This window comes from Mustela lutreola, chromosome 6 (assembly GCF_030435805.1).
Source record: "Mustela lutreola isolate mMusLut2 chromosome 6, mMusLut2.pri, whole genome shotgun sequence".
Lineage (NCBI taxonomy): Eukaryota > Metazoa > Chordata > Mammalia > Carnivora > Mustelidae > Mustela > Mustela lutreola.
This window is the reverse complement of record NC_081295.1, coordinates 96,762,140-96,770,855: the sequence shown is the minus strand read 5'-3', so window position 1 is coordinate 96,770,855 and position 8,716 is coordinate 96,762,140.

Genomic DNA, 8,716 nt, shown 5'->3' with positions numbered 1-8,716 from the left:
CCTGAATGAGAGAATCAGAAATTTGGTTTCGTAGTCATAAGAACTGGGTTCTGCTGAGTCACAGGTGATCTTTAAACACCAGTGAATTATTAAAACTAGCATAGAAAGGTCACATGGCAAAGAGCAAGGAACTGTGCCAGGGGTAGCAAATCCACATAGGTCACTAAATGGATTTCTTTATTCCTTGGGCCTTAACTTAGAGGGATTAACATTTGACAAAGAACCATTTGCTTAAGGAACAATAAACCAGCAGGCCCAAGCAGCCATCAGTTGACCTTTGAGTAAACGTAATGAACTCAGAGAGTTCATTATGAGTGCACAAAAAGATTAGTTAATACTTAACACGGATTTGCATCCTTCTGGGACACAGATGATGACATTGTATGGTCTTGGAACCAAGCCCCAGGGAAGAACAAACTTTCAATTGTTACAAATCCAAGTCTATTGTGAGGAGCTAAAGCTTTTGGATTTACTGGTCTGAGTAGTATGGCTCTAAACTCCTCAAACTGATGTACAATGTTTTGAGATAATTCTCTTCCTTCTCTACCATTTGCTTACTAACCCAGTGTTGCCATTCTCCACTCACTTATGTCCTCATTTCTCTTCCTGTGCTTTGCTTTTGTTGGTGGCCTCATTGGGAACATGAATTACCCTTATCCCCAACCCTCCATATCCCTTACTCCTTCAAAGTTCAGCTTAAAATGCATCACATTCATGAAACCCTCACTGACAAATCTTAACCAACTTTTTAAAAAAAATTGTGTATTCTTTCCAACAAACATTCTTTATTTATTAATTCTTTCTTTATTTTTTTTTTTGTCAATATACGGTGACATATACTACATGCAGTAAAAGAGCTAAGAACTGGGGGCAAATATATTTGAAAATCCAAGGGTCAAGATTATTACTGTTTAAAAAGGAGATGAACATTTATATAAAAAGCCACATTTAAAAAATTATTGAGTTAGAGATATGTACAAAATAAGATGGGAGCATAGGAAACATATTGAAATATGCCTACAGGACCTACTGAAGACCATCACACACACAAAAAATTAAGCTAGGATACAAACAATAAGTAAGAATTTGGGAAGAATGTAAGTAGGGAAGGAGAGTGGTCCACAAAGTGGTACACAAGCATGAAGACATGGGAGAAGATGTGGCTTTTCAGAGCAGTGAAGCAGACTGGGAGTAGTTAGACCCTCGAGCACATGAGGTATGAAGGAGCCAAATCATGAAGAACTGTACATCATGAAAAGATTGTTCTAAGTGTATCACACAGACATGGACCCATTAGAGCTCTTTGAAGCCATAACAGGGGAGCTGGGTCCAAGAGGACATTGCCATGCCATGCCAGGTGTAGCCTTATCACCAGATTGTGAGAATGTCCACATGGGCTCTAAAGGCAGATGTTAAGAAAGTTCTGCAGTGGAGCAAGGAGCACTTGAAAGGGTAAGAGGAGTGGTAATTTGCTAACTGGTATTTCAAGTTTTCATTTACAATGGCTAAATAAGTGTTCCGTCTAACACTGTATAATTTCTTGTTCATGTCAATATTATTACGGCGTATATTTTATATTTTAGTCTGTTTATTATTATAGTTTAAATCATATAGAAACATGAACAAATTCCAAGCATGATAATAAAATGATCATTTATGCATCATTATTGTGACATCAGATGGGAAGACAGAATGGAAGAAAGACAAACATGGAGAGCAAAAGCAGTTATAAGGCCAACACCATGATCTAGAAGCTAAATGAAGGCTTGATCTAGAAGGTAAAGGAGGGCTTGATCTAGAACAGTGGTACTGGGAATGCAGTTGATGAGCTGGGAGTAGCAATAACTTGGAGGGAAAATCTGCTGTTCTAACTCGATATGGGTCAGCATAATATGGAGCTAACTGTCTAGGATACATTTCAAAATTTTTAGTCTGTCCTGGATTCTATATTCAAAATATTTGCCTTAGTATTCAGCTCTTACTAGAACAATAGTACTTCTTGGTCTAAGAAGTCCCTGATATACATAGCTTGCCCTAAACAATAATTTTTAATATTGTCCTCTTTTAGCTTCAAAGTATCATAAATTATATGGCCATTCTAACCAGCTTTAGAAAACTTTTCAAGTGACTCCCCATATGTATCGCCTTTGAAAGAGTTACTAAAATGTAAGAATCACTTAGGAAGCTTATAAAAAATGCTGAAATATGAACTCCACTTCCAGAGATTTTGATTCTGTATGTTGAGGATGAAATAAAGCGAAACAAAACATACAACAGTACACAAATGTATAAGCTTATTTCAAAAAAAAAAAAAAAATCAGTGTCCTTGTTAATTGCGATTGTATCATTAGCAATACTGGATGAATATGTCCAAATGGATTGTCTACTATCTTTTCTCTTTCACCCCACAGAAGATGGAATAATTTATACCTACAATAGATGCTCACTACATCATATATTGCTTTTATTGCTTAGGTATTCATGCATGTATTGAACAAAATAACCAAGAATTGAAGTGCTCCTGGGGAAATAATTATGACCTGACCATTTGTGTCATGCCACATAGAAAGCTTCAAGGACACTGTAATTATTCTCTTCTTGCAGCTTGTGAACTTAAGTGAGGACAACAGAAAGAATGACAAGATGGAGTGGGGGGAACTCAAGGAGATGAAGAGATTTAGTGAGTAATGTGTGAATTGCAGACAATTCCACATGCATTTTTTTTTTTTAAAAACCAACTTATAGAAACTGGCTAAAAAACAAAATCCTCCTTGAGAAATTGAAATTACTTTTGTATAATTGTCATGGTAATCTACATGGCTATGACTGTTCATTAAACTGCACCACTACCTGTGGTAACTAAATGGACTGGTACCATTGGAAAGAACACAAGATGTCAGGGCACCTGAGCACATTTTGAACATGACCGCTCTTTCTCAGGAAATGTAATAAAGTGATATGTGTCAGAGTCAAAGGACCCAGGCAGAGAAAAAGCAGAATGTGGACTGTCCTTGACTGAAATGATGAATGAAGCTCTAATGACACCAAGGCAGTGTCAGAGTTTTCAGAAATATTCCAGAGGACCCTGGGAACTATTACTTATTGCAGTGGAAAACCCTCTATCCTAACCAAGCTCTCTGCTTTGAATGACTTGGATTTAACGACATTTAAGAAGGACAGGATGAGCGTAAATGTGGTGGTATTCAGGCAGAAATAGCTGAGAGAGCAAACTGTCATGTCAGGATTGCACACATTTTAATATGTACAAAAAGAATGGCCTGTAGACAAAAGATTACTGTCTATGGGGGTGCCTTTCCCCATCCAGGGAAAAATAAATTATCTGTAATTTTAATCTGATGGACTAGTTTCTTATTGTGTAACACTGCCCAGTGACATCTACCTTTTCTAATCTGAAATTACAGTTTTATGAAATACCTACTTTCACACATCTTTTTTCTTATTCATAGATAAGTGACTTAATAGTCAAGAGAAAAAAAAAAGTATGGTTTTAAATCCAAACATTTTGACCCAATCACCCCTCAGTGCATCTTTGTCATCCATGCTCCACTACTCTGTCCCCAATGAATGATGAACAGTTGTGCTCTCTTTTAAGGGACTTTCAAACATAAAGGATGTCAAGCATCTATAAGTTAATATATTAGATACTATAGAGGCCCACTTAGCTTTTCTAAGCACTTCTGAAATCTCAAAATACAAAAAGTTTACTATGAAATTAGTAATGTATAATCACAAAAGTCTTTTTAAATTGTTTAACTGCTATGACCTATGAATCTTTATGTAAAGAAGTATGCACTCAGCAATGGGAAGCCCATATATGCTAGTGAAGAGGATAGAGGATGAACAAGCTATTTCCCCCTCACTCTCTTAGTCTTCCTGTACACCAGAAAAACCTTCCCTGGTAGGTTATTTTTTATCTTCCTCAACATCTTCTAAGACAAAGGAAAGAGCTACTAAAGATGATTATTTGCAACATGTCTTTATTTATGAAATAATGCTAATTTTAAAACGCACCTATGTCTATGGCCCTCAGTTTCTTAGCAAAAACACAGAGATGATCATTCATTTTCTTAATGGTCTCTGATAGAATTGGTCCATAAACACTTGAACTTCTTACTAAATTATACTGATTCTTTCCTATGACATCTAAAAGAAGAAATTTTTCTTATAAATACCCCGCATTAACTGTTCAACCAAATGAAATGCATTTATGGAAATATTTTATGTGTTCAGTAAATATTTTATGTGGTCAGAAAATATCACACTTGAGAGAAGATAATAAAAATGTTTATTTGTTAAGTATTACATGTCAGGGATTGTCTTAAAAGTTTTATGTACAATAAATTTTTTAATCATCAAAGCAACCTATCATATGAAAATCTACATTTTACAGAAGAGAAAAACTGGGGCTTGGAGAAGATTTCTTAAAGCTGACAGTTTCCAAAGATTCTGCTTTTAGTCAGTAAGCTATAGGTAGTTGTTTACTAGGAAGTGAAAGTCAGAGAGAGTTGGGCCAGGAGAGGTCAGCTTTCAGGTAGGAATCCTATTCATCTTTCCAGTGATTAGTTAGTTTCTGTGATCAGCACAGAAATGACAATACAGTTGTGATTGTGACTAAGATGAAAGGAGGGCTGGTCAGGGATGGAGAGAAGCTCTGCTTTATTTATTTCATGTTGCAGCCAACCCAGTTAGAGTAGAATGAGTAAAACCCAAGAATAGAAGATTAATTTTAAGGAAGAAGAAATGCAATATTCTCGAAACAAGATGTAGTGTTTAATAGCAATGGTCACTAAGATACTCTATTGCAAGTTCCAGCAGAATCATTGGAATGGATTTGAAATATAGAAACAGGAGCAAATGACTTCCTTTTTTAACATAAAGTTTATATATGCAAATAAGAACAAGATGAAAGGTACTCACTGATAAAGTTGGGAGGGATGGGTCATAAAGGACCAACAATGACAATGGTGGATGTCAGTATAGAAAAAGACAAACTAATCATGGCAGATGAGGGAACAAAGATGATTGCAAACTAACATTTTGGAAGATTAAGGTCAAACTGCCAATCCAATATAGAAAATGGGTGCACAGATGTTTCCAAGGCCATTTTATCCAAGTGGCTGATTCAGCTATGCTCTCATCTCACCTCACATTTATGTAAAAATAAAATACATTTTAGGAACTAACTGGATACATGACAGCTAGTTAGCAGAGTTTGATTATTATTTTACTTTATTTTATTTTATTTTATTTTATTGTGCAATCTATCTTGAGTTCTAAGTTCTCTTTTAAAGAACATCTAGAGTAAAATTCAATTATGTAACTTAATGATGAACTGTAATTAAATGTTATATCTGTTGAGCAGGAACTAGTCAGTTCTAGTACATTTTAATCACGTAACTCATAAAGCTAGCATACACATGAATATGAACAGAAATTACTGAATTACTCACCACTTTGTGCAATCTACATTCTAACGTGAACACTCAGAAATGCCTGTCAGTGCTATGAATGTGTTATGTGATTTATTAATTCATATTCCCTCATTTATAAAACGCAGTATTTGGAATCATGACATTTTGGAGGTAGAGAGCAGGAAATTATTAATCTAACTCTCTTCATTTTTGAAACATAGAAGTAAGTCTGGAACAGTTAAGTAAAACTCTCCACAGATGAACAGAAACAAATGATGATAATTTAGTATGTAATGTAGATCATTGTTATATACTGAATTTTATACAAAGTAAATATTTAATATCATAACTTGGAATTTAAAAATACTAATGAGTTTTGGGGTCTTTTATCATTATGTTATGAAAGACCCTATGTACTTCCATTTACAAAGAAAAAAGACCAAAATATTCTCCAAAATAAGGTACAATAGATTACTACTTACTTTAGATCTCTATAGTTCACAAATGTAAGCTTAGCTTTACTCTTATAGAAGTAATCTTGAAAACCCTAAAGTTGTACAGAGAATACTTTGGTTAAGAATTGTCAAAGTATTTCATCATGGTTTTTAGTTCCATTTCCCTGATGGCTGGTGATGTTGAATATTTTTTCATGTGTCTGTGAACCATTCGTATGTCTTGTTTGGAGAATATCTGTATTGATTGCCAAAAATGTAGATATATTCTAAGAGTAAAAGTGCTCTAAAGAATAAATATACAATAGTTAAATTTGAAATGACAGTTGTGTTTAAAGTCATGTACACAATTTGAACAGTCTTGTGGAAAACACCTTGTACACAGAAAGTGTGTCTTTCCTATCAGAAGGAGAATTCCATGGGCATGGACCTCTCTGGGTTTAATCACAGCAACATATGTGCTGACAGGAATAATTGATTTCCTATTGGTTTGTAAGCTTTCTCTTTCCCCAGCTAGGCTGGCTGGTCACGTGTGAACTTGGACCCTCTTACCTGGCCCAGGTATGGCCAGAAGTAGCATGAGCAAGGAATTTTTCAATTCATTCTTCTGGGAAATTAGGTCCTTCAAAAGGACCCTACTGTTGGCAGCAGGATTCCAGTGGCCTTGATTAGTCAGAGTTGCCTCTGTTAAAACTTCTGGTTACTGTGGGAAGGGGACCTAACAGATAAGTGTAGATAGAACTCAGGAAGCTATCAGGAAGGAATGCCATCCCTGGTCCCATGCACTCTACCACGTGACCTTGGACAAGTCCTATAACTCCATGTGCCTTTGTTTCTCATCTGTAAAATGAAGTAACAGGAGCACTCACCGCATGTGGTTGTTAAGAAGGCTTCCTGAGTCATTCCACATACAAATTTATGACTATCACCAAAGTTCTAGGAACCTTTTAAATACGGAGAGAACAGTTTCAAAGTTTGTATTCCAAATGTTTCTATAGAAAAGGGGCAATCCTATGAAGCCTACAAAAACACCACTCTCCCCAAAGAAACAGAGCCATGTGGACAGTTTCTACTCTATCTGAGTCTTACATTAAAGAAGGATCCACTTTTGGAAAAGGAAAGCAAGGAAAGCTATGAAAAACTTTAGGTGATAGATTCCCAAGACCCAGGTTAAGACCTAACAAGCCTGGAAGAGAAGGAAACATGGTCAATGACCTGCTTCAACCACGTGTCATCTTGAACCAATCCCTTGTTTTAACATTCCAGAAACTCTCAACTTTGTTGTACCTGAACTTAAATGCATACAACTTACTTATAGTACAGAGATTATAACAAGCTACAAGTACAGTGAACATATCGTGATGGTTTATCTCAAATTACTTGGTGAGTCTTGAGAATGAACAAATCCTAGGCCCAAATAACCAACTTCTTCATTGGTCCCATTAACTACACATAATACCTGAAGCTACAAGCTCCCCATCAGGAATGCATCAGAAAGGGAGGATTTTCCCCCAAACCATATTCCTAAACAGTGATGAACCACTGGGCAGGTGTGGTACAAGCAGTGAGGAACACTGGTGTGTACCCACCTGGTCCAGAAACCCTGACTTACCACTGACCATCTGAACCATTGCTCAAGACACGCTGGCTGATATTCCTTCTGCTGGGCCCCTCATATCACCACATGCTTTATCAGGACTCCTAATATTATCTGCTAAGAAGAAATCCAGAACCTGAAAATCAGGAAATCAAGAATGAGGTTTAAAAAATGTTTTGGAGCCAAACCCTCCTAAGGAGATGCAAAGAAGTGGGAACACCCACACAGCATCTACATGTAACACACATACTAACAACTAAATTCGTTTTTTGAACGCAGCAAGTCTATCTAGTTAGAATCAGAATGCATTGCATTATCTATTTTAAAGGCCTTAAAATTTTCACAGCAAGGAGATAAAATCTTTCTGCCTTAAAATTATCCAAGTCAGAAAAGTACAAACTCAATATGAAAAGTTAAGTTAATGTTCTCATAACTTCATGTTGCAGGACCAAGCCTGAAAAGATGCCAAAGTAGGTGCAATTTGCTTTAGAACACAGTAAAATGGGGTCACGTGTGTGCCTTCGTCAGTTAAGCATCTGCCTTCGGCCCAGGTCATGATCCCAGAGTCCTGGGATCCAGCCCCGCATCAGGCTCTCTGCTTCTTTGGAAACTTTTGTCTCTCTTTCCTCCTGGGTTATGCGCTCTCTTCTCTCTCTCTCTCTCTCTCTCTCTCTCTCTCTCACTGTCTAACTCTGTCTCTCTTTTGCAAATAAATAAATTAAAATCTTAAAAAAAAAAAAAGGAAAAGAAAGAAAGGAACACAGTAAAACAGGCCTGTGTGAGATGCACTCTCCACCCCACCTGCATTCCTTAAATCAAGGTTTCTAGGTTATTCTTTCCATTAGAAAATGGACCAAATTCCAATATAAACAAATACATTTAGAAGTCTAAAAATAAGTACACTAAATTCAACATTAATTTTAGATACCCTGTACAAATCAAGTCCTATTACAATAATGACCACACAGCATGCACACTGAAGCAAAGCTAGTTTTACTTGCAGAAATGTATGCATACAAACAAGTGTCTACATTTAGTTTCTGTGAGATTTCCCACAGTACTGGCCATGTCAGAGCTCCCAGTAAGTAAATGTGTCAATTTATGGACTCATTCTGCATCCTGGGAAATATCCAGAAGAAAGACGTTTGCTTTAAATGAGGAAATATCTTTCCCAGCTCCACAGGAGGAAAAGCTCTGCACACAGTCTTCTACCTGCCTTCCTCTCGATGCAGGAA